The sequence below is a fragment of the Rhinopithecus bieti genome, unplaced genomic scaffold (assembly GCF_001698545.2).
Source record: "Rhinopithecus bieti isolate Rb0 unplaced genomic scaffold, ASM169854v2 scaffold_7884, whole genome shotgun sequence".
NCBI classification, from domain to species: domain Eukaryota; kingdom Metazoa; phylum Chordata; class Mammalia; order Primates; family Cercopithecidae; genus Rhinopithecus; species Rhinopithecus bieti.
This window is the reverse complement of record NW_016806331.1, coordinates 1,332,498-1,357,645: the sequence shown is the minus strand read 5'-3', so window position 1 is coordinate 1,357,645 and position 25,148 is coordinate 1,332,498. Positions and strand designations below refer to the sequence as shown.

Below are 25,148 nucleotides of genomic sequence, written 5' to 3'. Positions count from 1 at the left end.
TTACTGCCTTCAGCACGTCCTCAAGGGTTCAGGGAGTCCTTTCTGTCCACCGTTGTGTCTGGGGACCCTGGGCAGCTGCTGAATGGTGCCATGGGCCTTGGTGCTCTGCTGGGAACTGTTGGTCACTGGTGCTCTTCAGACTCCATCGGCTTCCTCTCGAGGGTCTGTATCAGAGGCCGTCTGTCTGGTGTGATATGGGTGGGTGTGGTATGCTTGTCCATGGTCACGGATTAGTGTCATTATTATAGGTGCAGTGGATGGGAACTTTCTGTGGGCTAGGCACTGCCCTGGACCCTGGACGGTGGTAGGTCCCACTGTCTCCCAGGTGATAGATGGCAACCCCAGAGGTCAAGTAATGTGTCCAGTGCCACAGGAGTGGGTGTGGTCAATTGGCACCCCCCATGCAGTGTACAGCTGCCACGGAGACCATGGGGGCACTTACTCTCCCTCTGCACATCTGTGAGCACCAGCCGTGCACAGCCACTGTGCCCAGGATGCCCAGGGTGGTGTCCTGAAAGATTACCAGTAACCCTGCCTTGTCCCCTGTGGCTTAGGGAACCTCCAATGGTTAGGGCTGGGGGAGACGAACCTAATGACCTGGTGTCCCCTGGGGGAGGTCACAGCACCTGGGTGTGGGGTGGAGCAGGAGTCCCAGGAGCTGTAGAGGCCAAGGGGGTGCCTTGTAGGCACCGTCAGCGCTGGCTAAGTGAAGGAAGAGCCTCTTCCACTTTACAAGCTCACAGTCCCCTTTGGGCTACCTGGAAATGGTGACACTGGGAGGGCCCCAGGGGGCAGATGTGGAATGAGAAGACAGAGGGAAAGAGGGTGGGATGTGAGCTGTGAGCTGCAACACTTGCCTTTGGGTGTGTGGAAGCCATGATGATTTCTTGGCCAGTGGCTTATAATTTCCCAGAGGGAGCAAAGCTGTGTGTCATGAAATCGTGGCCTCTTGCCTCGGGACAGGTGGTCTATAATCGTTAGCCTCCTCTGTCCTCAGCAGCCCTGGCGGCATCTCTGGAACAGGTTGGGTAGCATGGCCAGCACAGGGCCAGGTGCCCCTGGGCAGGTGCACTGTGAATCTATGCTGTAGGTAGGATGGCCGTGCGGAGGTCATGGAGGGCTGGGTGGGCCAAACCAGTGGCTTGCAGTGTGGGGCAGTGAGGACGGTCAGAATCTCAGTGTGGGCTCCTGGGACTAGGGTCCGGGCCTATGGAGAGTCAGGGGCACGTTTCCTACCTAGCGGCTCTGCTATAGGAGGTAGGCCTGCCTGGAGTGTGGGCTCCCTGCCCTGGGCACTGTGCTGGGATGCCAGTGGGGGGCTATGGCAGCGTAGTGGGCTCCGGCTGGCCTGACCCCTTGGCCTTATGGTTCACCTCTGGTCTCAGCAGTCTTTACTGGCTGGCAGCCCCTCTGGATGCCATAGCAGCCTCTGTGCAGGCGTAGGGGCCCTGTGTCCCTCTCGCTGTCCTTGGAGGGGGAGCTGGGCAAGGCAGGCCACACTCCTGCCATACGGTTGGTGTATGAGGGTGGACAGGCAGCTCGCTCTGGCCTCACCTCATCCCACCAGGCCCAAGAGGTCAGTACACAGGCCTGATCGGGGCACTGTGCACTCAGTGGCAGCCAACCCATGGCATGGTTCCCACATGCCCGTTCACCCCCAGGACCTAGCAAAATGCTTGAGCTCATGCATAACTTTGAAATGGTCTTTGGAAGTTCCAAGAAGCCCGTTGTCTCTGACACTTGTTTGGGATCCTGCAGAGCTGGCTGACCTTGAGCCTGCGCCCAGCCTGGTGACTGTGTCTTTGTGGGGTGCCTGTGTTGGTGCCAGCGCTGTGGCCTAGTGGGCGTTGGCATCACCTTGCATACCTGCTCTGTCCTTTGTGCCCCAAGGCTCTATGGAGCAGGAGAGTCTGGGCAAAGGGAGGGCCTGGGTCCCCACCCCACCTCACCTCCCGCCGGGAGAGCTCTTCACCTGCCCCACAGGCAGTGTTCAGAAAGCACCGAGGGGTGGTACTGGGAGACCACCAGCATGGGGTTTTTCTTTGATTTTGGAAGTGCTGTTTCTGAGTGGGAGGCCTTGGCTTCGCTGGAGGAGTGATTTGTTTTGAAACCACACCCATTGCTGGGCTAAGATTGACTTCCTGATATGAAAGTCTGCGGCGGTGTTTGCTGAGAAATCACACGTTTGAAGGGAAGGGTTTTATGACTTCATCTGTGATGCCTCTGGAGCACTGTCAGAGGCTGTGATTTTTCCTGAGTGTGCTGGACCCATCCTGGGGTCGGCACACATGTGGGAGCCCTGCTTGTCACCTGGGGGTTAGGGTGACCTGGAGCAGCAAATCCTCCCCTGGGGTGGGTTCAGAGTGGCTCAAGGGAGGTGGGAGAGCCCCAGGGCTGGCCCCTGGCTCTTTGCCCCCCATCCGCCGCTCTCCAGCCCCTGTCAGGCCCTGCCCGCTTCAGCCCGCATTGGGCCTGCCCTGCTGTGCAGGGGGAGGGGCAGAAGAGTCCATCTTCGGGGTTCTCTGAGCTGGACATTTCTGAGAGGCAGCTTCCAGCTCGTGGTAAAAAGAAAGCCCATTGCCACGCCTCCAGCAGCATATGGGGACCTTCAGGTCCCTGGAACACTGAGGAGGAAGGAAAGGGCAGGATCCTCCGACGGGGCAGCAATGGGGCTGGGTGTCCCTGCACAGTGTTTACACCCTGGGACCTGCCGCAAGGCATGGCTTTCAGGAGAGCCTCCCCCAAGAAACACTAGGCTTCCAGAGACCTTGGCTTCCACCCAGGAAGGCTGATCTGTTCTCTGACTGTTGCATCAGCTTCCTCACCCTCTGCAGGTTTCAGGGTACGAGCCCTAGGGAGCATCACTCAGAGCGCCCTGTTGGCCACTTAGGATCGGGAGGGCCTCGGCTCACCCAGGCCATCTCCCTCTGGTCGCATGTGGTTGGCCGTCCTGTCAGAGCCGTGGGCAGCCACACTTCTTTTTCTAAGATAAACCGCTGCATCTGCCCAGCGACCTTCATGCGTAGTCTTACATTAGCACATTCTTAACAGACATTTAAAAACCAACCAAACAAAATCCAGTTTCCTGCCCCACGCTCTCTCGCTCTTTTGCCACACTCACAAATGTGAGCTGCATTTGGAAATGCCTGTGCTTCCATTTGCAAACCAAAGCTGAATGGAACCTGGCAGGCGCATCTGCTCCCCCGCCGTGGAGGCTGGGGCGGCCCGAGTGGAAAGAGGTGAACCCTGTGCCTGCTGGGAGTCCCCGAGCAGCAGTAACCCCGGTGTCTGGGATGGCCTTTGGGGTGTGACCTTAGGCTGAGGCCAGAGCCCGTCTCCCCGCAAGCTCCCCATCTGGTCTGGGGAAGTCAGCCCCCTCCTTTCCAGGGCTGCTTCTTTCCCCTTTTGTTTTCAGTCATTGAGCCCCCGCTCGGGGACGGCCCCCATCCCGAAGGTCCTGTGTGCCCTGAGTAAGCCGCTGGCTCTTGGAGGTGCCCACGTAACCTCCCTTTCAGATCTGAGGGGAGCAGTGACCAGACGGGGCTCTGCCCTCACAGAGCTTCCCCTCTGCAGAGAAGGGGCAGAGTGGTGTCACTGGGCAGCCAGCTTAGATCGAGCAGCAGGAGGTAAGCTCAGCTGAGTCAGACAGCTGGGACCAGGCCGGGGGCTTGCTCTGCCTGCCAGGACAGCAGCATTGGGCTCTGTCCCCCCACTGGTGCCCCTGTGTCTCTCAGGAACCCCTTCAGATGTGGTTAACACCTCCAACTTGGAGGCCTTGCCTGACTGTCCTGACCCTGTTTATTCTCCTCTCCCACGTCCTTCTAGTACATACTCTCAGGCAAGACATGAAGATGCTGCCGTGTGTAGAGCCTCACTTCCCTGCCCTTGCCCCTGTCCTTGACAGCAGCTCTCTGTGGGCCTAGCAATACCCCTCAGGCGTCAGTGTCAAGAGCTGCCCTGGCTGGGGCTCCTGGTGGTGCAGAGGTGGACGCCTCCACACCTGTGCACGGAGGCCCATGGGGCGGCTCCGAGGGGGAAGCTGTTCACCTGCTGCCTGATGTGAAGAGAAGAGGCGCTCGCCAGGCAGGGAACTGGGCAGGGGTCCTCAGGGCGGGCTTCGGGGCGGCTGACACGGCAAGGGGCTGGGCTGGGCGGGGGCCCTCAGGGCGGGCATTGGGGCAGCTGACCCGAAAGGGGCTGGGCTGGATGGGGGTCCTCAGGACGGGCTTCGGGGCGGCTGATGTGCAGTTGCAGTGGCCCGTGCCCTTGGACTGGGTCTGACCTCTGGGGCAGAGGCTAGGGTGCGACACAGCAGACATGAAGGAGGGTAGCATTTTCATGTCTTCTAGCAGTGATTGCAGTGGCAGGTGTGTGCCTGTGTCACCGCTGTAGCAGGTGCGGGGATCTTCTCTTGGCCCCGAGTGTTTGGGGCAGGGTCCCATCCTTCATTCTCTCCCGTCTTCATCAGCGTAGTGGGCCCTCCCTGGGGCTCAGCTTCCCTGGTTTCACGCATAGATCTTTCGTGAAGCACAGAAGCTTACAGGCTGTCTCAGTGGTGCCCTGACTTTCCAGTGAGGGATCCACTCCTTAGATCTTCACACTGTCCTGCTCACTAGGGCACCAGTTTTTCCAAGGACTGCTGGGTGGATTCCAGAACCGTCCCTCCGTGTCCTTAGTGCCTGAGCACAGGCCTCCTCGTCCGTGTTCTTGGGCTGTGAGTGTGGCCCACAGAGCGCCCTCTGCCCATGGCACCTTCAGCCGTGTGCACCCTTGGGGGTGTCCTGTTTGTGGTGCCTGCCCACCCCTGCGCTGGCCCAGGTCTCACTGGCCACACTCTTGCCCAGAAAATGAGGCCAGGCACAGAAAATGAGGCCAGGCCGAGGATGGGGACATTTGGCCAAAAGTGTCAGAGCCAGGCTCTGGCCCCCTCAGAGTAGAGATCGATCTTGCCTGATGGCATTACCTTATCTCGGACCTGGGCAAACAAGGCAAGGGTGATTTGAGAAGATCCTCGTCTGTTTCTAATTAAATTTCTATCTCTGCTTTCACAGAAGCTTCTCTTTTATCTCTTCCTCCTAATTATTTTTAAAATCTCAAGGAAAATACATCCCTTCCACTTACAATTCCGCAGAGAACCAAATTGCTACTCTGTTTCTAAAGTGTGTTATTGTGGTCTCTGATACTAAGCCAGGGTTTCTGTAATCCCACTAAAATTTTATCTCACATCACAGAAATTTAGGATTCCCCCAAGGAGACACCACAGGAGGAAATACTAGCTTCTAAAAAGCCACGTGGATACCCTGTCGTGGGTCTCAGTGGACCATGGCTCCTCCTTGGGCTTTGGGGTGAGTGCGGCCTGGCGTCACTGTAGGCGGTGCTGGCGTGGGTGGGAGGGTCCCTCAGGGCTTTCCCTGGAGTGACAAGGGGCAGATGCTACCCTGCTGACTCCCCGACTCCCAGCTAGGGCTTCTGTGTCTGGGGCCTTCCGGGGAAGAGGCCAACTGGTAGGGGCCAGGGGCTCACAAAGGCAGTGCTTTCATGGCGCCAGGCAACCCGAGGACCCTCCGACACAGGCTTTTCCAGACTCCTCAGTCACCCTGGGCAGTGGCAGCAGAACCTGCTGGCCGGGCTGGGTGGAGGGTGTCCCTGCTGGGGCTTCTGCCACTGTTAAGGAGCGAGGGAGGATTCTGGTGTGGTTGCAGTTGGAAACCTTGCCTTCTAAGAGTGGACCAGCCTACTGCTGCACCTTCCTCCCTGTGGGCCTGGGCCACCGTCTCACCAGGCCCTCTTAGGACGCTGACTTCTGCTTTTCTTCAGCAGGGAGACCCCTTGCCCAGCCTATGTCTAGCCCGTGGGTTGTGGAGGAACCAGAAGGCTCCTGCTCTGTGGCCCTGCGTCTCCCAGCGTGGGAAGTCTACATGCTGGCTAGCAGGCTAGTAAGGTGCCTGTTCTTGGCAACAGTTGAAACGTGTTTCATCATGTCCTAGGATGCCCCATGGACGCACCTAACAGGGTCCCCTGGGCCTGCCCGCCTCCCAGAGCCCAGGCCTGCCACGGTTTGCTTCCGTCTGTACAGAGCCCGGCTGGCTGTGGCCACACTCCATCTCAGCACACGGCAGCTGCTGGGGAAGGGTTCTGGACTTGGCGCCTTCTGTAGGCCCTCGTTAGTCTCGTTTCTAGCATGTTACCCGGGTTCATGTACACTCTGCTGGATTTAGTTCCTAAAGTGCATTTAGGCCTCGGCAGTACCTGTCTCACCTGCACGTTTCTTGCTTTTCTGTTTGCCTTTACAGAGTGGGCCAGCTGGGCTCAGTCTTATCTTTAGCACCACCCCGACCACCCCTGCCTCAGGAGGGTGAGACTTCAACCCAGCCCGGGCAATGTAGCAAGATCCTGTCTCTACAAAAACAAACAAAACATCCAGAATGTCCACCTAAAACCTTAGTGCCGCATTGAATTTAGGTGTGTGTATCTGCAGGGAGCAGAGACTGCCGCTCCAGCCGCTCCCAGGCTGGCTTCTGTCTCAACCCCAGTGCCCTGGCCTCGTCATCTTCCACGTAGGAAGCTGGGCTTTCTTGGTGGCCGCTGACAGGATAGGCTTTCATGCTTCCTTGTCAGGCTCAAGGTGTGAGTCACCATCCCAGCAAAGACAGAGCCATTTGCACAATGCAGTGTGAGCCGCCTTCCTGCCCTCCATGGGAAAGGGAGGCAGCGCTCGGGCCCCAGGTGGAAGGCGTGCCCTGGAGGAGGCTAGGCATGAGAACACTATGGCAGGAGGATCTCACATGCAGCCTTGCAGGCTGCAGGAGCAGAGCTGGACACAGGCCACACAGCAGAGCCATGGAGAAGTGGTCCTCCCAGGAGTGAGCAGCCTGATAGGCATTTGATAGAGACACTTGGGGCCACAGTGTTGGGATTACTGGAGGGAAGAGAGATGAGGCCGACAGGCCGGTTTAGGGCATTCTGTACCACGACGAAGGATGATAGAAACTGAGCATGTTCATTGGACAACAAGCAGACCCTGCTGCAGACCCATTCTTTGTACCTCTTGGTTAATACTCATATCAGCACCCTGAGATCCAAGGGTTGTCCTCCCCATTTTATGATGAAGAAACTGGGACATATAAAACTTGCCTAAGATCTGACAACTAGTGATGAAGGAGTCTGGTTTGAATTGCACGTCTGGCTTCAGAGTCCACGGCCTTACCCACCATGCGATGCTGCTGCGTGAGCGTGTGTGTGTGCACGTGTGCAAGAGAGCCGTCACAGGGCACCCGCAGACAGTCTGGACACACGGTCCGCAGGGGGCTTCCGTTGGATGGGAACCCCAACCTCTGTCTTTCAGCTGAAGTTCACCAAAATGAATTGCTCAGTTTCCAGAGGTGGCGGCCTGGCATGGAGTTAGGAAATCGATCAAAGCGTTGGGGGTGGAAGGCGAGGGAGTGGTGTCATTTGGCTCCTTGAGTCTTCAGCCTTCCTTCCTGGGCTCTGACATGAGCGTCACCCTTAGATCCAGTTCTCGTTAGCTGGCTGTCAGATGCCCTCTGAGTGACTCTGACAAAGGACGGCTCACTGTGTCACTTCTCTCTTCCTCTCCTGCCCCGACAAGGCCGTCTTGCCCACTTGCAGGCTGTGATGTAGGGACCGGGGCTCACGCCATCCCACAGGCTCTGGGCTGAGGAGAAATTCCTTTTTTCTTTAACGTTGTCAACAGAGATCTTTCCTCTTCATTAGTCTTTTTAAACAACCAGGTGTTGGTTTTGTCACTTCTGTCTGTATCTCTTTTCTGTTTCAGCAAGTTCTGTTCTTTATTACTTCCTTTCACTTTTATGAGTTTAATTTCTGTTCATTTCTAAGCCTTTGACATGGAACCCAAATATGAGGATTTTAAAGCCATTTTCCTCTATTCATGGCTTTTGCTGCTTCGCAGGAAATTTAATGTGCGCTATCACCCAGTTGCCCTTTGGCACATAGGTAATTTATAAGTGTTTTGTGGTGGTTGTTGTTTTCTTGTTGTTTTGTTTTCGAGACGGGGTCTTGCTCTGTCACTCAGGCTGGAGTGCAGTGGTATGATCTCGGCTCACTGCAGCCTCCGCCTTCCAGGCTCAGGCAGTCCTCCCACCTCAGCCATCTGAGTAGCTGTGACCACAGTTCCACCACGCCCGGCTAATTTTTTGTATTCTTGGTAGAGACAGGGTTTCACCTTGTTGCCCAGGCTGGTCTTCAACTCCTGAGCTCAAGTGATCTGCCCCCGTCAGCTTCCCAAAGTGTTGGGGGTTACAGGCGTGAGCCACTGTGCCTGGCCAAGTGTATTTTAAGGTTTTCCTAGTTCTTTTTTGTTATTGATTTTTAGTTTAGTTGCATTATATTCAAAAAATGAGGTGATATGCTGTCAAAGTCAAGAATCAGTACCTTTATTAAAGTCTACTTTGTCTGACATTAATATTGCTATGCCAACTTTCCTTTGGTTGTTATTTGCAACGTCCATATTTTTCCGAATGTTTTATTTTCATGCTTTGCATAGCTGTATGTTTTAGATATTTCCTTGTGAATAAGCACGTGTTTGGGAATTTTTTTAGTTTATATTCTTCTATGCATTCTGGCCGTCTTTGCTTCGGAGTAGAGCCTTCAGTTTGTTTACGTAGGACGTGATTGCCTAGAATGTTGGTGTACCCACCTGCCATTTCACTGTGCCTTTCCTCCTTTGTCCTGTCTCTTCTGTGGCGTTGTTTTGCATACTATATTATTTGTCAATGTTCATTTCCATATATCCACACGTGTAAACCCTTTTCATTGTTCTTTATATGGGTGTTCATTTTCATCTTCCCTCTGAGATCAGTTGTGAGAATGTTTTCTGGTGTCAGATGATCAGTTTTTGTTGGAAAATGACTCTTTGAAGAATGCCCGTGCTGGTTAGAGGATTCTAGTTGGACAGTGACCATCTTCTAGTACTTTTAAGCAGTCCTTCTGCACAGTGAAAGATATTATTGTTTTCTGGTTTACATGTTTCCGTTGAGAAATCACCAATCATCCTCACCGCCCTTCTTTGTAGGTGATCTCCGCTCCCCCTCCACAGCCGTTTTTGTTTTCAGCAATTTTACCTAGTGTCTTTTAGCCATTTGGGGTAGTTCTTGGCCAGGGTCCTTTCAGACGTGCTTTTGACCCGTTCAGTGTCTCCTTTCCTGTGTCTGCCTGCACATTCTGTCTCAGTGCCTTCTGTTTCTCTAGCTTCCTGCCCTTGACTTTTGAGATCATTCTGGAAATTTCCTTCTGGCCCACCTTCCTACTCAGGAATTCACTGTAACTGTGTCTAATCTGTTAGATAATGGATTCCTTTATTTCACTTTTTGCATTTTTCAGCTCTAGAAATTCTCTTTTCAAGTTTCCAATTCATCTTCTTAAATATAGAAATCATCATTTCTTTAAAATATATTTCTAAAACTGCCACAGGATCTTAAATTGCATTCACTTCTTTTATCGTCACTAGAACACTATTGTGATTCCTCCTTCGAAGCTATTGTTTATGGGTCATGGTATACAGCAAATAAGTAACAAAGTCTCTTTCTCTTTAATTCTATTATCTGGAGCACCTGAGGGTCTTTTTTCTATTGTTCGTTGTTTCTGTTGGTTTTTTTCTTGTTGGTTGTCTTTTCCTCTACCCGATATGTGAATGTGTGAGTGTGTGTATTGGAGATATTATTTGCAAAATCTGCTGAGACTATTTGAGGCCTAGGATGATGACATCTTCCTCCTTAGTAGACTGAAGTTTGTTTCTACCTGGTGCTCGGGCCCCCTAGCAATGAGTCATCACTTCAGTTCTGTTTCAAGGATTGCAGAGTCATTAGAAGCAGAGCTGCAGTTGTTGAGGGTCCATTTATTGTGGAGTCTCTTCTTTCCCTAGGGGTTGCTTCCAGATCCCAACCCACATTTCCCTCTGTCTCTGCTGCCCTTCAGTCCCGGGAGTTCTACTCCTAAACCTAGTATCTGCAAGAGGTGGTATCAAAAGTACTGAAAATTCTTAGATGGCTGTGGGCTCTGCAAATATCAATAGGGGAGAATCAGTCCCAAATGGCCTTTGTCTGGTCCTATAATTCTTCACTGTTTTTTTTTTTATCTTAGTAGTGTCATCAAGAAGATGTATTTATATTTGTCCAGATTTTGTGGTTCTTCTCTCTGCTAAGATTGGACCACATGGCCTATCTCACCTTTTTTCTTCTTTTTGCACTTGTGTTTTTTGAAGCAGTCATGTTTATTAAATATCGATATTCAGAGATTTTTGTCAAAACCAAAATTCTTCTATAAGCTGATTAACAGTATATATGAAAGATTAGGCAATCTGAAATGAAATTAATAACTTAAGTTAATTATTAAAGGGATTATATGAGTGCTTATTCTGTTATTTACCCAGAGTTAATTGTCTACATGGATATTTTAGAGTTTTAACAGCAAGTTTATGTGAGAGTAGTTGCTTCTGTTGAGGGACATCTGACAGGTTCCATATCTGTCTTCGTGTGCTTTATCGCCACACGGGGATCTCGGCGTGGATTATCCCACACTTCGTTGTTGATTCCTGTGTTCATTGGGGTTATCCCAACAAGAAAGGGTTCCTTGTTGGGCTTATCTCCACAACGGGTACTTAGTTGTCGTTGGCTTAGCGCCACACGGGTTCCTTTGTTCGTAGGCGTGGGCTTATCCCACACGGGTTCTTGTTCGTGGGCTTATCCCACACGGGTTCTTGTTCGTGGGCTTATCCCACACGGATTCTTGGTCTAGTGGATCCGATCGGCAGTATATCTGCAGTCCACACAAATGGAATGGTAAAATTAGTATTATTAGCATGTTGAGGTCAAACTGTTTCCAGGTACTGTTGCTTGGGTAGAGATTTGGAAGTTGACTATATTTGAAATCTAAAGAGTGACAGGTCAGTGTTTCTCCACATTATCTGTTTTCCCATAGGTAGCTTGATTTATTCATCCAGTCATCCACCCATCCAGTCTCTACTGCTGCTGAACTAGTCATTGCTTCAGGGTCATGGACACAGAACCCGACAAAGTTCTGCCCCTCTTTGGACCTCTCCATCTGGTGGCAGACACAGAACAGTATCAGTGGAACGATCTGAGGAAGCCAGTGTTGGCAGTTAGCTTTCTAGATGGCCACCATCTTCTATGAAAGGAGGAGGATGCGGCTGGGGTGAAGTCCTGGCCTTCTGGGAGGGGCTGGAACCCGCCTTGGTGCTGGGTCAGTGCTCTGGGTGGCAGCCTGGCCCCAACCAGCCAGTCCTTCCCCACATGTGTTGTTCTGAGTCTCTTTCTCCTGCAACAGAATTCATAGAAAAAGCAATCCTAATTTTCTCCTTAGTCAAAACTATTAAAAAAGAAAAATCCCACAAATAAAGCCAAACCTCTGCGGAAGTAAGTTTGGGAATTCATTCTTGGATTTGTTTCTCTCCTGCTTTAAAGAGAAAGAAGCCTTCTGGAAGGAGCCCACTGAACTTGTTTGCTTTCTGTTTTCTACAGTGAACTGCTTTCTGTGGCTCTGTCTCTCTGAGAATCTGTTTCAAACTCTGAAACGCAGCTGGAACACACTCGAGATGTTCCACACAGACTACAAAGTGATGGCATGGACTGTGCAGAACAGATGCTGTTTGCATTAAAATAAAAGACAAACATAATATTTGCATTAATCGAGAACCTTTGCAGGAGTATTTGCAGAGAGTGGTTTATCCTTTTCCGAGAGCTGGTTACTCCTAACTACTCTCTGAGTGTAGAAAGGATAAGCAATCTTTTGCTGATTATTTCTCACAAAGAGTTGCTTTTGCCCAAGTGTGTAGCTGTTTCCAAAGACGGGCTCTCCGCCATGCAAATGTGATGTTGAGTGCAGCACAGGAAGAATAGCCCATGTGCATGGCAGTGATTGCTGTCAGTCTTCCCTTGGGAGCTTTTTGTGTTTCAGAGTAGGATTGCTGAGCTCGTACCCTGCTTTTAGTGGTACTGAACTTTGTTTCAACAGAGTTGTGCAGAGTTACTCACACTAGGCCATATTTCAGTGGCCTCCTCTTCCTCCTTATAACGAGAAGAAGCCAAGGCCATGGCATGTTGGTATGTCGAGTGCTTTGGTGCCTGTGGGTACAATTTCAGGAAGGGCTGTCCTCAATTCTTATTTCGTTAATGAAGGCTGTGTAAGAATAAAGACAAAGGAATCAGAGAAAAGAAAAAATGACGGTCTCTCAAAGAGAAGTAGAGCCCAGAAATGCATGTCATAAACCCTGCATAATTGGCTCTGAGTTTCCTAGCTGTCAGAGTAAAAAAGGAAGCCCTTTAATTTTAAGGTTTATGTTGTTCTTAAGAGGAAACCAACCAGGTGTGTTTTAAACAGTGACTTTGAAGCGCGCGCACACACACACACACACACACAGGGCGAGAAAACAAGATTACGCGTAGTCTTGGTATCTATATGAAACTTTGTATTAATTGAATATTCAGTAGTTATTAATGTGTACTTCCATAGTAGTGTTTTTGGTGCTTTAACATTGCTTCTGTCACCTGAGTCTTTCACTTGGGACATGATTTTCTTCCTTCTGAAATAACCCCTTGTTAGTTCAGCAATGGTTTCTGAATGGTAAGTACTCACGCTTTGTTTATCTGAAAATGTTTTTGTTTTCCCTTTTACTCGAATGATAGTTTAGATGGGTGTAGAATTGCAGGTTGCTGTATCTTTCAGCAGTTTGAAGACATTTCATTATCTTTTGGCTATTTTTGTTGCTGTTGAAACCTTAACTCTCAATCCAATGTTCTTAGATCATCTAACTTCCCTACCTTGGTGCTTTTAAGATCTTTTTCCATGTTTAGTGTTTAAATGTTTTATTGCACTGTGTCTAGATGTCGATTCACACTTATTTATCCTAATTGAGACTTCGCATGCTTTTTAAATCTAAGGAGTCTTATGTCTGAATTCTGGAATGTTCTCATTTATTGTCTGTTTTAATACTGCGTTTGTACGTTTCTTCGTTCTTGAGGAACTCATACGAGGTCTGTGTTGGACCATCTTATTCTTTTACCCTTGCCCCCTCCTGTGTCTGTTCCTCTCTTTGTGCTGCATTCTGGTGAGTTCTCTAGATCTAGTTGTATCTTTATATCTAATTTGCTATTTTTTCTTTAGATCTAATCTGTTCTTCTCAGTTATAGGAAATTCATTTTATTCTTTTTAAAAACTTCTCATCTCCCATTTCCAGGTTTTTTTCCTTCATCAGTTTCTTTTCTTCATTTAACTTTTTTTTTTTTTTGCCGTGCAGCTTGTTGTCTTTTCCGCGTTGTTTAAATATTTGTGGACATTTTGGAGCCGTTTCTCGGTTTTGTTGTTCTTGCTGATTCCCACATGGTGGGTTGTTTCTATCATTCCTGATGTTCAGTTTGCCTGGTGAACTCTCCAGCAGGGTACTGGCCTCCCTCCCTCGCATCCTTCTTTGTGTGTTTTGTGTGCTGTGGATTGTGGGGGTAGCCCTAAGGAGCTCTTTTTCTTTGTCTTCCTGGGGCGACAGGGTTTCCCAGGTTCTAGACTAGTTTTGCCCTTATTTCTAGACTTGAGATTCCAGAACTACTCAAAGAATATGAATCTGGAGGCCACATCCACAGGGACCCAGGTTTAGGGTTTTAGATTCTCACCGAAGCCTCTTCTCAGCAACCCTCTATTGCTTCCCTGGCCTGGTGGGTGGAGTTTTCCAGTTCTCTTTTCATAGACCAGACAGCCGTCCAAGAGTTCTGTCCGGACACAGGGTCTCATTTCCAGTTCTTTGTCCGAGCCAGGCTCATGGCCACCTCTCCTGCGCACCCGGGTATGCAGCCCCCCACCGGGTCCCTGGTGCCTGTCTCCAGTTCTACTGACTCTGGGCCCCAGGAACAGGCAGCTGGGCCTTAGTGCACCTGCTCGGAGTGCCTTTTGCTTTCTTTCCTTTCTGGTAATTGGGGTCTTCTCTTGAGCTCAACTCTGCCTACAATATTAGGGCGAGATTTTACTCTATCTTCGTAACTGTGTCTCTGTTCTTACAGTGGGAAGTGAGGGATCCTTATCGAGTCAGTGCAGTAAGGTTTGGGAGCCTAAAGTTCTGGTTAGCGTGCTGTGTTCTGTAGCTCTGTGTTGTGGACGTGAGGAGCCTCTGTGGTTTTCGAAGTGTAAAACTGACTTTTACTACAGGCGTGTGTTAATTCAGAGTGTCAAAGCAAGGCGTGCACATTCAGCCACCGCTGTTCTCCAGTTCCTCTTTTTGTGTAATTGAGTTAAAAGGCATACCCTTCTTTCCAGTTGTCTGAATATTAAACATGACATCAGTCATAATAGTATACAGCTGTGTTCATTTTAATTCAAGATTGCCCTTCATACCCAAGTGTGGGACTTTATGGGTATAAAACCAAAGAAATTTGCTTTAGATTAAGAAAGCTGCATCTTTGTTTTGTTTTGATATAATTTCTGTGTTTTCTTTGCCGTATAATTCTGATTTTTACCACACTAACCTAGTGGTACAAGATTTATCATGTGAGTTGCACGTTGAGTGATAGGAAGTGAATTTGTTTCCGGGACTCTAATATCTCAGGAGAAGATGAAAATATGTCGCGTATGAAGTGTGATGGGAATGTGTGTTGTGCCTCTGCTCTGCCGGGCACAGCGCCAGCTGCACAGGAAGCTTGCTGGGAAGTGTGCGGTGCAGGCGGCCGCGGCCAGCGGGCTCTCCATGGCAAAACCGGCGGCCGGCAAAGCGCAGGCGGTGTGTTCCTGGCAGAGAATCTGGGTCCTAAGGCTGTGTGTGTCAGGGAGGGAGGAGAGGGATGATCGGATTTCTACTTCTTCAAAATTCAAAAATAACTTTATTAAACAGAAGATAAGAGATTAGGTTTTAAAATTTTGGATAGCTCTGTTCTTAGAACTACGAAGCATTTGAAAACTTGGAAAATTGTTTAAGAAAACATTTTAACCTACTGACTGGTAAGTCGACTGCCCTCTGGTTTGGTGCAGTGTTTGTCTTTTGGCGGAGAAGCAAGGGGAGGAGGTGGCGGGCACAGACCCACCTTCCCATCCTCGAGAAGGAACTTCTGTGGGACATGAGGGCGCTTGGAGGCAACGGCTTCCTTTTTGCCCTGCTCTTTCCCTTGTGCCTTTTGATTTTTCTCTTTAACTTTCTGCTAAAACCTGAGAAATCCTCTTGGCCAACCTGCTGATGGAGGGGAAAGTCAGAGGACTTGCTCCCACAACGTGGGCTGTGTTCGTGGCGATGTGGGCTGTGTCCATGGCAGGGTGGGCCGTGTCTGTGGCATAGGCTGTGTCTGTGGCACTGCGGCTTGTGGGTGCATTTATGGGTGCTTAGTCCAGTCCTCTCAGTCCTGCAGTGTGGAGAGCATCCTGTCACCCATTTGATGGCTGTAGACAGTGAGGCCCACACTGGTCGGCTGGCTCATGTGGCGTCACAGGCTCCTGGGAGTGGATTCCGGCTTTGATGCCAGGCAATCCTGCTCCCACACTCCTGGCCAGAATCCTGGAGCCACCATGACAAACGTCATGTGGAAACCACAAGCTGGAAAGTCTGGAAGGGGCAGAAATCCACATCCTGTCAGTGACATTAGCATAGTGAACATCCAACAGCAAGTTGCTTCTCCTGGTGGTAGCTCTATTTTTAGAAGATCAAAATAGAAGGCAATACAAAGAAATCACTGTATATTTAGAAACTGAAGTTTCTGTTGTGTAAAAGGGAATGATGGTAAGATGAAGTCAGTCTTGGTATAGGGGAAGTTGTGATGTGTAGAGTGTGTTCATACTGGGCATAACAGAAATGTAATAGTGATTTCTGCAGATGGTACACCTGCTTCTTAGAGGATCCAGAAAAGCTGGTTTTGTTGGAGGGAGGGGTGTGCTGGAGTACTATTGAATTAAATAATAATGATGTGATTATCTTGAATGTACATTGATACCGTTCAATAATGAGCCTTGCGCAGTGGGAGAGCATGTCCTAGAATACACTGAAGTAGATTGGAGCATCTCAAGCAGGAGCTAGGACTGCAGGTACTGTGTGGTTACAGCCGGGGTCAGTGCCTGGAGAATGGAAATCTTTTATTTTATTTTTTATTTTATTTTGGAGGCAGGTCTTGCTCTGTCACCCAGGCTGTAGTGCAGTGGTATGATCTTGCTCAAGAGATCCTCGTTCCTCAGCCCCCCGAATAGCTGGGGGGCTACAGTCGCGCCACCATACCCGGCTGATTTTCTTGTATTGTTGGTAGGGACAGGGTCTCATTACGTTACCGAGGCTGGTCTTGAATCCTGACCTCAAGCAATATTCCCGCCTCATTCTTCCCAAAGTGTTAGGATTACAGGCGTGAGCCACTGCACCTGGCTGGGAATGGAATCTTTATCCATATCACCTGTAATGCTAGTGCTGAGGCATTTGTGTGTCTCCCCCACCTTCGCTTTTCAGAAATAAAATTGTGTTTGAAAACATTTAGGAAATAGATATTAAAATAAAACTATGTGCTGTATATTATTAGGTAGTACCAAAATTAAGGAGGATAAAAGTTCTTGAAATCTTTTAAAATTGAGGACATGGGAACCACTCATGTGGAAAGGCCCTTTCCACCCCACGTCATTGTCTAAGGGAGCTGACGGCGCCCACAGGGCCAGGTGCCAGCTGACGAGTCTCTTTCCAGATGTGCTGGCTGCACCTGTAAGTTGATGCAGGTCTCGAGGTGAACTAGGTGCGTGGCGAGGGCATGTGAACACACGTGGGCAGGTTCTCCGTGTCTGCAGAGGGGAGGATCCCACCGAGGGTGAGGGAAACCCACCCCAAGTCCCATCTCTAGCAGCTCTTCTGTTGGGGAGGTCCATGAGCCAGTCCACTGTCGTCCCCCTTCGCTGTGGCCTCTGGCAGTGGGCTTCTGCTGGAACACGGCCGTCCACAGTCAGGCCACTGAAAATCATCCTTTCTGTTCAGGTCCTAGGGAGGCAGTGCCTCTTCTGGCCCCTTCTCCTTGGAGAGGCCAAGACGTTCCTCTAAAGGAGGCCGGATGTCTGTGTCACCACTGCCAGTGCACGCTGAACCCATAGCAGCTTCTGGGTGCTTCCAGAGAGTGGCCTGCAGTATGAGCCAGTGCTTGATTTTTTGTACCTGCTATGTCTGCTCCAAGACGAGCTGCTGGAGGCTCGAGCCAGTGGCAGCCCCAGTGGCAGGAAGGCATGTGGAGCCGACTGCCTGGAGCTGGGCCATGCAGGGCCCTGGACCATCCGAGTCTCATGTCACATTTTCCCAGCCTGCAGTTCCTTGTTCTTCCCCACTGGTTCTGGCGAGGTGGCCCCAGGGTCTCTGGGGAGCCACCTGCAGGGTTGGAGACCGGGTACTGAAGACACAATGATATTATCACCTGGACCGCTCCTCTCGGACCCCTGGGGGCCGACTCTGTGTCTTCATCACCTGGGTTCTCAGCACCGAAGGTGATGTCTGGACCACACCTGTCTCCTTTTAGTGCTTGTCAGAGACATGGAATAAAAGCAGGTGCTTTATTGAACCAGAGGGCATCCGTGCATCGTCATAGGAGACATGGAGCGGGGTGTTCCCTGCACTTCCGACGGGAGAGGCTGCGGTGGCCGTCACGGAAGATGCTCCACTGGGCAGCAGTGCACGGCCTCCTTCCAGAGGCGGGAGGCCCTGAGGCAGAGCTTCCCCGTGGATGACGCGTTGCAGCAGGAAGGAGTACAGCTGTCGCAGGGTGAGAGACGGCAGAACCAGTGTGGAGCAGCCAGCTGACACATGAAACGAGTCTTCACTGCTTATGTATATTTTGTGCACATTCTTTCCTGACACAAGAGTTTTGAGTGCAGTGTGTGTCACTTAATATTCAGCTCCTTATTTTTTTTTCTTTAGTAGCGCAGCTAAAGGAATGAATAAATATTTTAGAAGTCTAGAGCTCCTCCCAGGATGGGGTGGTGTTTGGATAGTGAGATTTCGGGCAGAGTAAAGGATGCTGCTGAAATACGTGTTGTAGAATATGGAGAACTTGAATTTTGAACCATCGACACAAAATCTGGACATTTTGGATCTTTTTTTTTTTCCTGAGAAAGTCACAAAGTAATGACTCAAAGGGGGTTTAGATGTACTGTTTGCTCTTCAAAATGGTGAGTGGCTCTCTCAAAATCAGCAGGTTCCATCAAATCTACATTTTGGATTTCCAGCTCGCTTCCCCCCATGCAAGCCTCTCTGTCTTTCCCACCTGGGTGAGTGTGGCACACCCATGCCGAGTCCATCGCAGAGTCATGATGGATCCCATTCCCCAGCTCTCCCAGCTCTCCCTCCGCCTCCCCGGCCTTCCGCAGCCCCTCCCTGCCCTGGGTGACACTCTGCAGGGTGGCTGGAGTCGGAATGGAAGGTCCTCACTGTAGCCTTCGGACCTGAGGCTGTGTCTCCTCTGCCTGCCCCATGGGAACCCCCCAGGCTTGTTCCCCTCCCAGGCCTTGCCTTTGCTGTTTGCTCCACCTCATGTGCACATCCTTGGGTTCGTTGACCCCACACGTCCTTCAGGTGTCTGCTCAAACGCCACCACCTTGCCGGGCCCTCTTTTCCAGCACGTGATCCCACACGGTCTGTTGACTTACGTGTCATCCTCTCTTCACTAGTGGAAGCCTGGGGTGCAGGGACTTACAATGCTATGTCCCCAAAATTGCGACGGCCACTTAATAGCTAGTTCAGGAAAACTTGAATGAATGAGCCAGTGATCGGACGTTGACCTTGAGGTTGAATGAGTCTGTGTGGAGAGGCAGAACAGCAGAGTGGGGGTCAGTTTGCTTTTGAAAGTTGGTCCCAACCTTGATCAGGATGGCCTTTATTATCTCCCTGGCTTCTTTAAAATGGGGACCATACTAGTATCTGTGCCAGTTATTTCCCTGGTGAGAACCATGAGTACCACTTCTGTGAATGAAACCCGGAGACAAGTGCCTGACTGTCATCAGCTCCCACAAGGAGTTATTTAGCTGTTATTGTTTCTCATTTAGAATGTGAGCAGGATGTTATGTTTAGTTCTAGCAAGATACAGCAAGAACAATAGTTTAGAAAATGAAATACATTTTCAGTGAATTGAGGCAAATATTGTCCTAAAAATGTGCTAGAGGTGGCCGGGCGCAGTGGCTCACGCCTGTAATGCCAGCACTTTGGGAGGCTGAGGCGGGCGGATCACGAGGTCAGGAGATTGAGACCATCCTGGCTAACATGGTGAAACCCTGTCTTTGCTAAAAATAAAAAAAAAATTAGCCAGGCGTGGTGGCAGGTGCCTGTAGTCCCAGCTACTCGGGAGGCTGAGGCAGGAGAATTGCTTGAACCCGGGAGGTGGAGGTTGCAGTGAGCCGAGATTGTGCCACTGCACTCCAGCCTGGACGAAAGAACAAGAATTCCGTCTAAAAAAAAAAAAAGTGCTAGAGGAGTAAGTCTTTCAACCCAAGGGGCCTGCTGGCTGAAGAGCCCTTGGAACAGACTTTTGCTGGGTGAGGCCACCGGCCTGTCACTTGGGCAGCTGCTGGTGGGGTCAGCCTGACTTGCACAGAACATCACCGAGTCTTGTGGGCGCTGGGGGAGCCCCAGCCTCACTCTCTCCCCATCTCACTGGCTATTGACCACAGACTGGTCACTTTCAAAATGCTGCTTTAAAGTTGGCGTCACAGGATCCATTTTCTGCACAGAGAATGAGCAGTGCTTGCAAGTCTGGTTTGGTGGAGAGGAGGAGAGGGTGTGGTCCACGCCCTCCGTTTTCCGCCTTGCTCCAGGGACGGATCCCTGCTTTGATGCTCCCAGCCGTGCAGTTAATGTGCCTGCCTAGACTTTCCGCAAATGGCCACTTTGGGTTTATTGTTCTGAATTAGTGACTCATTTTTCATGAGCTACTTATTAACATGCACCTATTTTCCAGCTTCCTGCCACCTAACCACAAGCACCTTTAGCGAGTTGGTGATGTTCAGCAGTGTGGAAAATATTCTGGGAGAATGGTTCATCTGTAACTGGTTTTCGTTGCTGGGTCACATTTGGTGAGCAGCTTGTTGGGCTCAGATGCCGTGGCGTGGAGGGCCTGGGCCCCCCGGCTGCGGCACTGAAGCGAAGGTGAAGTGGGAGGAGCAAAGGGAGTCTCTCACCACGCACGCACTGTGTGCCTCCTTCTTTATCTGTATTCATTTATTCACTCCTCGTGTCAGCCTTGTCTCCACTTGACAGGGGAGATATTCCACCCCAAACCCTGCAGGACCGCCTCCCACACGGGGTCTACGTCCAGGTGGAGGGTAGATTCAGGTAGGAATTGTATGATATTTGTTAGACTTCTTGGGAATGAAGAGTTGTTAGTTTAGAAAGTAGGATGCCTGCGGGGAAACAGAAGCAGTGGGTACAGCATGAAAAAGTGGGCATTTTGGTTTGCCCGGCCGTGCGAGTGGCCCAGCCGCAAGGGAGCAGGGTTATCCACGGGCAGACCGCAGAGCTAAGTCTCTAGCCGTTGCCGATAGCTGCATCACCTTTCATCACTAGCTTCATTGAAGGGAACCTGTCCAGAAAACGACCCTACATTAGCCGTAGGGATGTCCTTTGTGTGTTTTGCAGTGTTCCTGTTTAACGTCTGTTGTGTGTGGCTCCTCCCACTGGCTCTGGATCACCTAGCAGGTGCCAGGCGGCTCTGGGGAACCTGCACAGGGGGCATGCCAGGTGATCCTCCTCGCAGGCTCCCAGCGCTGTACAGAGCAGCTGTGCAGTGACTCGCCCACGTGTGCCCTCACCACTGGGCAGTGGGCATCCTCTCAGGAGCAGAGATGGTGCTGTTTTCTGAGGCGGGCAAGGACATTTTCTCCTGATTTGCTAAATCGCTTATGAACACTCAAGCTAGCCAGTGCTACTTGGTAGGTAGGGAGAGCTGAGAGCTGTCTCTCCATGTTGTCTTACTTAGGGAGGAAGCAGCATGGCCACGCCAGGCCCTGCAGAACTGTCTAGGAGACGCCCTGAGACCCTCCCTCCAGGAAACGCTGTTCTCCGGCCCGTAGAGCACAGAGCAGGGCCTTGCAGAGCAGCAGCAGAAGCTTGTTTTCACTACTCCCGGCGCCGTGACCATCACCTGCTCAGCCAGTGCTGGCCGGACCCTGCCCACACACCTGGTTCTGTGCTCGGTCCCAGGACCTGCAGGGACAGGACAGCCCCATTCAGCCCCCGGGCAGCCCCTTTTCCACACTGATTCCTGACACCACTCCTTGCGCCCTGTAGCCCACGATGCCCCTGTGCTTCTCCGGCTGCCATGCCTCCTGGGTACATGGATTGTTTCTCAAACAGCGGCGGGTGGCAAGGCGGCGTTTTTCCACTGCCACATTTTCCCTGGGAAAATCCCTGAGTAACCTGCTGTTCCCTTTCCTCCGTGGCTCACTCCTGCCCGCGTTCGCCTCCCACCGGGCTCCGTCTGCCTGCTGAGTCTGCGTGTCCAGTGGGCTGAGTTTGCACCTTTTGTCCCCATCACCCGACTAAGCTGCAAGTGTTAGCAAGCCTTGCCTGGCACGTGAGAGCAGCTGGGCACCCCCTGCAGTCTCCTCTGGCCCGTGTCTGGGCAGGTGCTGGCACCAGGCAGACCCCATAGCGGGACTGGATGCAGGCAGCCGGTGTGGGTCCCCGGTTCTGCTGGGCTGGGGCCAGGCCTCTGCGTTGCTCACTCTCATGTTCCCAGATGCTCAGGGCCTGCTCGCTGAGCTGTGAACCAGACACGTGTGCCTGCTTGAACACAGGGACTGGGGATGAACTGAAGACTGTTGGGATATTGATGAAGGAACAAGTTAGGCAGATCACCTAGCAGATGCTCAGCAAAGACCAACTGTGTTGAATAGAAGGTGGGGGCAGGCTTGTCTTTATTCCTGGCATCTCTTGAAAAATTGTTACGAAAAGTTTCAAACACATATGAAAGGAAAGAGACTAGTGCATAGAGTGAATGCCCACAGCCACTTCCCCCTAGGAAATCCCTGAGGCTGTCCGTCGTGACCCCTTTATCTCCCATACCGTTATTTTCTGGAGAATTTAAAACCGATCTCAGAGGCCATAGCACCATCCCTTATATACTTGAATGTGTATTTCTAACAGATCCAACCCCATTATCACACTCAACAGAATGAATCATGATTCCTAAATATCATCTTATACCCAAGCGATGTTTAATTTTTATTGGTTGTCTTAAAACTGTCTTTTACAGCCAGTTGCTCAAATCCAGACCAAAACATCAGGACTGGTGGGCATATCTGAAATCTTCCCCCACCCCCTGTCCGCCTCACTGAGTCCTTTGTCCTGGGATTTTCTGTTTCAAGACTTGACTGATCATAGCCAATCCAGGGTCCTTTAGCAGGTTCTGCCAAACCCACATTTCCTGTAAGCCGGCAGCTACAGCTCATTTTGATTCTTAGTGGAGAGACAACAAGAATACTTCTTAGGTTATCCTTGACATTTTAAAAGACTGCCTGATTACCCTGAAGGAAAAATACTGCTTAGGGAAAGAATCTTTTTCCATTTTCATTTTCTCTAATAAATATACATAAACTATGTTGGACATGCCTGAGGAATTCACAACACTTACTCATTAAAGTTTAATTTCTATTAATGGGCAGATGCAAGCACTGTTATGGAACTTTGGTAATTTTCAGTAACCTGCACAGTGGGGAAAAGCAGAATCTAGTGGCCTGGGATGCTCGAGGCTATGAGCAGGGCTCCCAGGGAGGGCTGGTTGGGCCTGCACGAGTTTATGGAGCACCAAGCCTATGCCTAGTATCCGCCAGGTCCAGGGGTAGTGCCAGGGTGTGGGCCACACAGTGGAGGGAGGATGGGCTGATGGCAGGGCTGGGGGCTGCTGGGATCACTCAGCAAAGCAGGAGGCTGAGCCGGGAGGAGGCTAGCACAGGTGCAGGTCCTGCTTGGGGTGGCAGATGGAGATCCCTCTGGGGGTTCAGGTTAGGGGAAGGACCTAGGGGGAATTTGAGTATTTGGCTGACCTTGTAGATCATTTTGTCTCCAAGCCATGACATTTCAGCCCACTGAACTCCCTTTTATAATTTAATTGAACAAAGGCATCAAAGTGCCAGTAAAATACTACCACTGGTCACACAGGTTAGAGGCCTGAGGGGATGGCATTATGGCCCCAAGCCCAAATAGATATCCACTTCATTCCACACTGACTGATCCGCCGTGTGGAGGGGAGGTTTGTATGTGAGTGTGCGCCGCACCACGCCCTCCAGGAGGTGCAGGTCTTGGTGGGCCACGTGCGCCCACGAGCAGGGCTTTCTCACAGACACCTGCCAGTTCGGTGCAGGCCGAGAGGCTGTTTTCCTCATGGCCAGTCCTCCCAGCAGAAGGAGTTTTCCGTCCCTCTTTATTCGGGCAAAAGACAAGTCCTTTTGCCCCAGACACGAGAACCAAGTGGTTTCTTTTGTCTTTGCTTTAAGGCTAAGCTCTTTCCTTAAACCGTGGAAACTCTGCCGTTCCCCTTGAAGTTCGGTTTGAAGGTATCGGGGCTTCTCTGGTCTGACGTCAGCCCTTGCTAGGTGTTCACGCAGCTCAGTCCCTGGAGTCCCAGTGAGGCCCTGGGACAAACCCCAGTTGAGGCACATTCTGTAAAATACCCAAGCAGGATTGCTCAAAGCTGTCAAGGTCGTCAGAAACAAGGAAGGTCTGAGATACTGTCGCAGCCAAGAGAGGCAGGACCCTGGATGGGTGCTAGGACAGAGAATGGATACCACGGAAAAACAGAGGAAATCTGAATCAAGTCCGGGCTTTTCCTTTAATGACACCTAAGCACAGCATCCTGATGGAAGATGTTAGTGATAGGGCTTGGAGGGTGCAGAGTGAAGGATAAGTCTCTAGTAACTTTAATTTTTCTATAAGCTCATAGCTGTTCTAAAGCAAAACCTTTGTTTGAAAACTATGAAAGGATGGGGAGATTGGCTCTAATGAAGACTGAATCGTTACTGTTTCCCAGTAGCCCTAAGCTTCCATTCCCCCGTGTCTGAAAAGCAGCTCTGTTAGCACAGTGAGGTGCGCACAGTGAGGTGTGACCTATACTACTCCTGGGTCACAGCAGTTTCAGTGTTTTCATCTATGTCGGCAACCCCCCACCAAACACACTTTAGAATGTCAGTTTATCCAATTCTCCTTTTATGCTCATAACAAAATATTGAAGTGAGGTGCTAAGGCTGAAATGTAGGACTGAGGTCTCTGAGTCTTCAGAATCAAGCATGGAAAAGAGTTTAGGTATACCTCAGGTCCCCATGTGTGTGGAGCTCTTGCTGCTTTCCTTTTCCCAAAAACTCCCTGGGCCTGACCACGCTAGTTTGTCACAGGAATGCAAAGTTAGTTTGACGTGAGAAAAAGAATTTCACCATGTTATCAGATGGATGGGGAAATTGTTTAATAAGCTGAATTGATATAAAAAAGTTTAATACAGTTAAGCAAACATATATGATTTAAAAATATGTCTTGGCAATCTAGGAGTAGATGGGAACTTCCTTAATCTGATAGTTACCTGTGGACACCTGCAGCAAGCATACACTTTCCAGCAAAACATTGGAAACATCCTTCCTGAGATCAGAAACAAGACCAAGCTGTCTTTTTATCACCATTTCTCTTCAGTTACTATACTGTAGGACTGAGCCAGCGGAACAAAGAAGAAAAGGCATGAGGTCTGGAAGGTGGAATCAACTGTCGTTATTTATACGTGACATGATTCTGTATGTAGAAAATACACAATAACTACAGAAAAATAATTGGAATGAATAGTCTACAATACAGAACCAATATGTAAAAATTAATTGTATTTCCGTATGCGAGCAAGCAGAAATTGAAATGGAAACCTAGTAATAAATCTAAAGATGTTCAAGACTGCAACACTGACAATTCTGAAACATTTCAGAGAGAAATGAAATGAGGTAATAGCCCATGTTCATGGATGGAAAGATGCAATACTATAAAGATTATCTTCTCCCCAAATGATAGATGTAGTGCAATCCTAGGCACTGTTCATCTGCCTCCCTCCCTCCCTCCCTTCCCCCTTCTTCTCTCTTCCTCTCTCTCTCTCCCTTTCCCTCTTTCTCTCCCTTCCCTTCCCCTTCCCTTTCCCTCCCTTCCCTTTCCC

General features: G+C 50.3%; 1 protein-coding gene across 11 annotated transcripts in view; it reads left to right on the top strand.

The window, feature by feature from the left end:
* Positions 1-25,148, top strand: part of HDAC4 (histone deacetylase 4) — a 356,361-nt gene that overhangs the window by 139,955 nt on the left and 191,258 nt on the right. The window contains exon 1 of one of the 11 annotated variants that reach the window (XM_017875575.1): positions 12-162. The exons of the other annotated variants lie outside the window; for them this stretch is intronic. The gene's annotated coding sequence lies outside the window, so the exon portion shown is untranslated. Of the gene's footprint in view, positions 1-11; positions 163-25,148 lie in introns of those variants that run through there. 11 annotated transcript variants of the gene reach the window in all.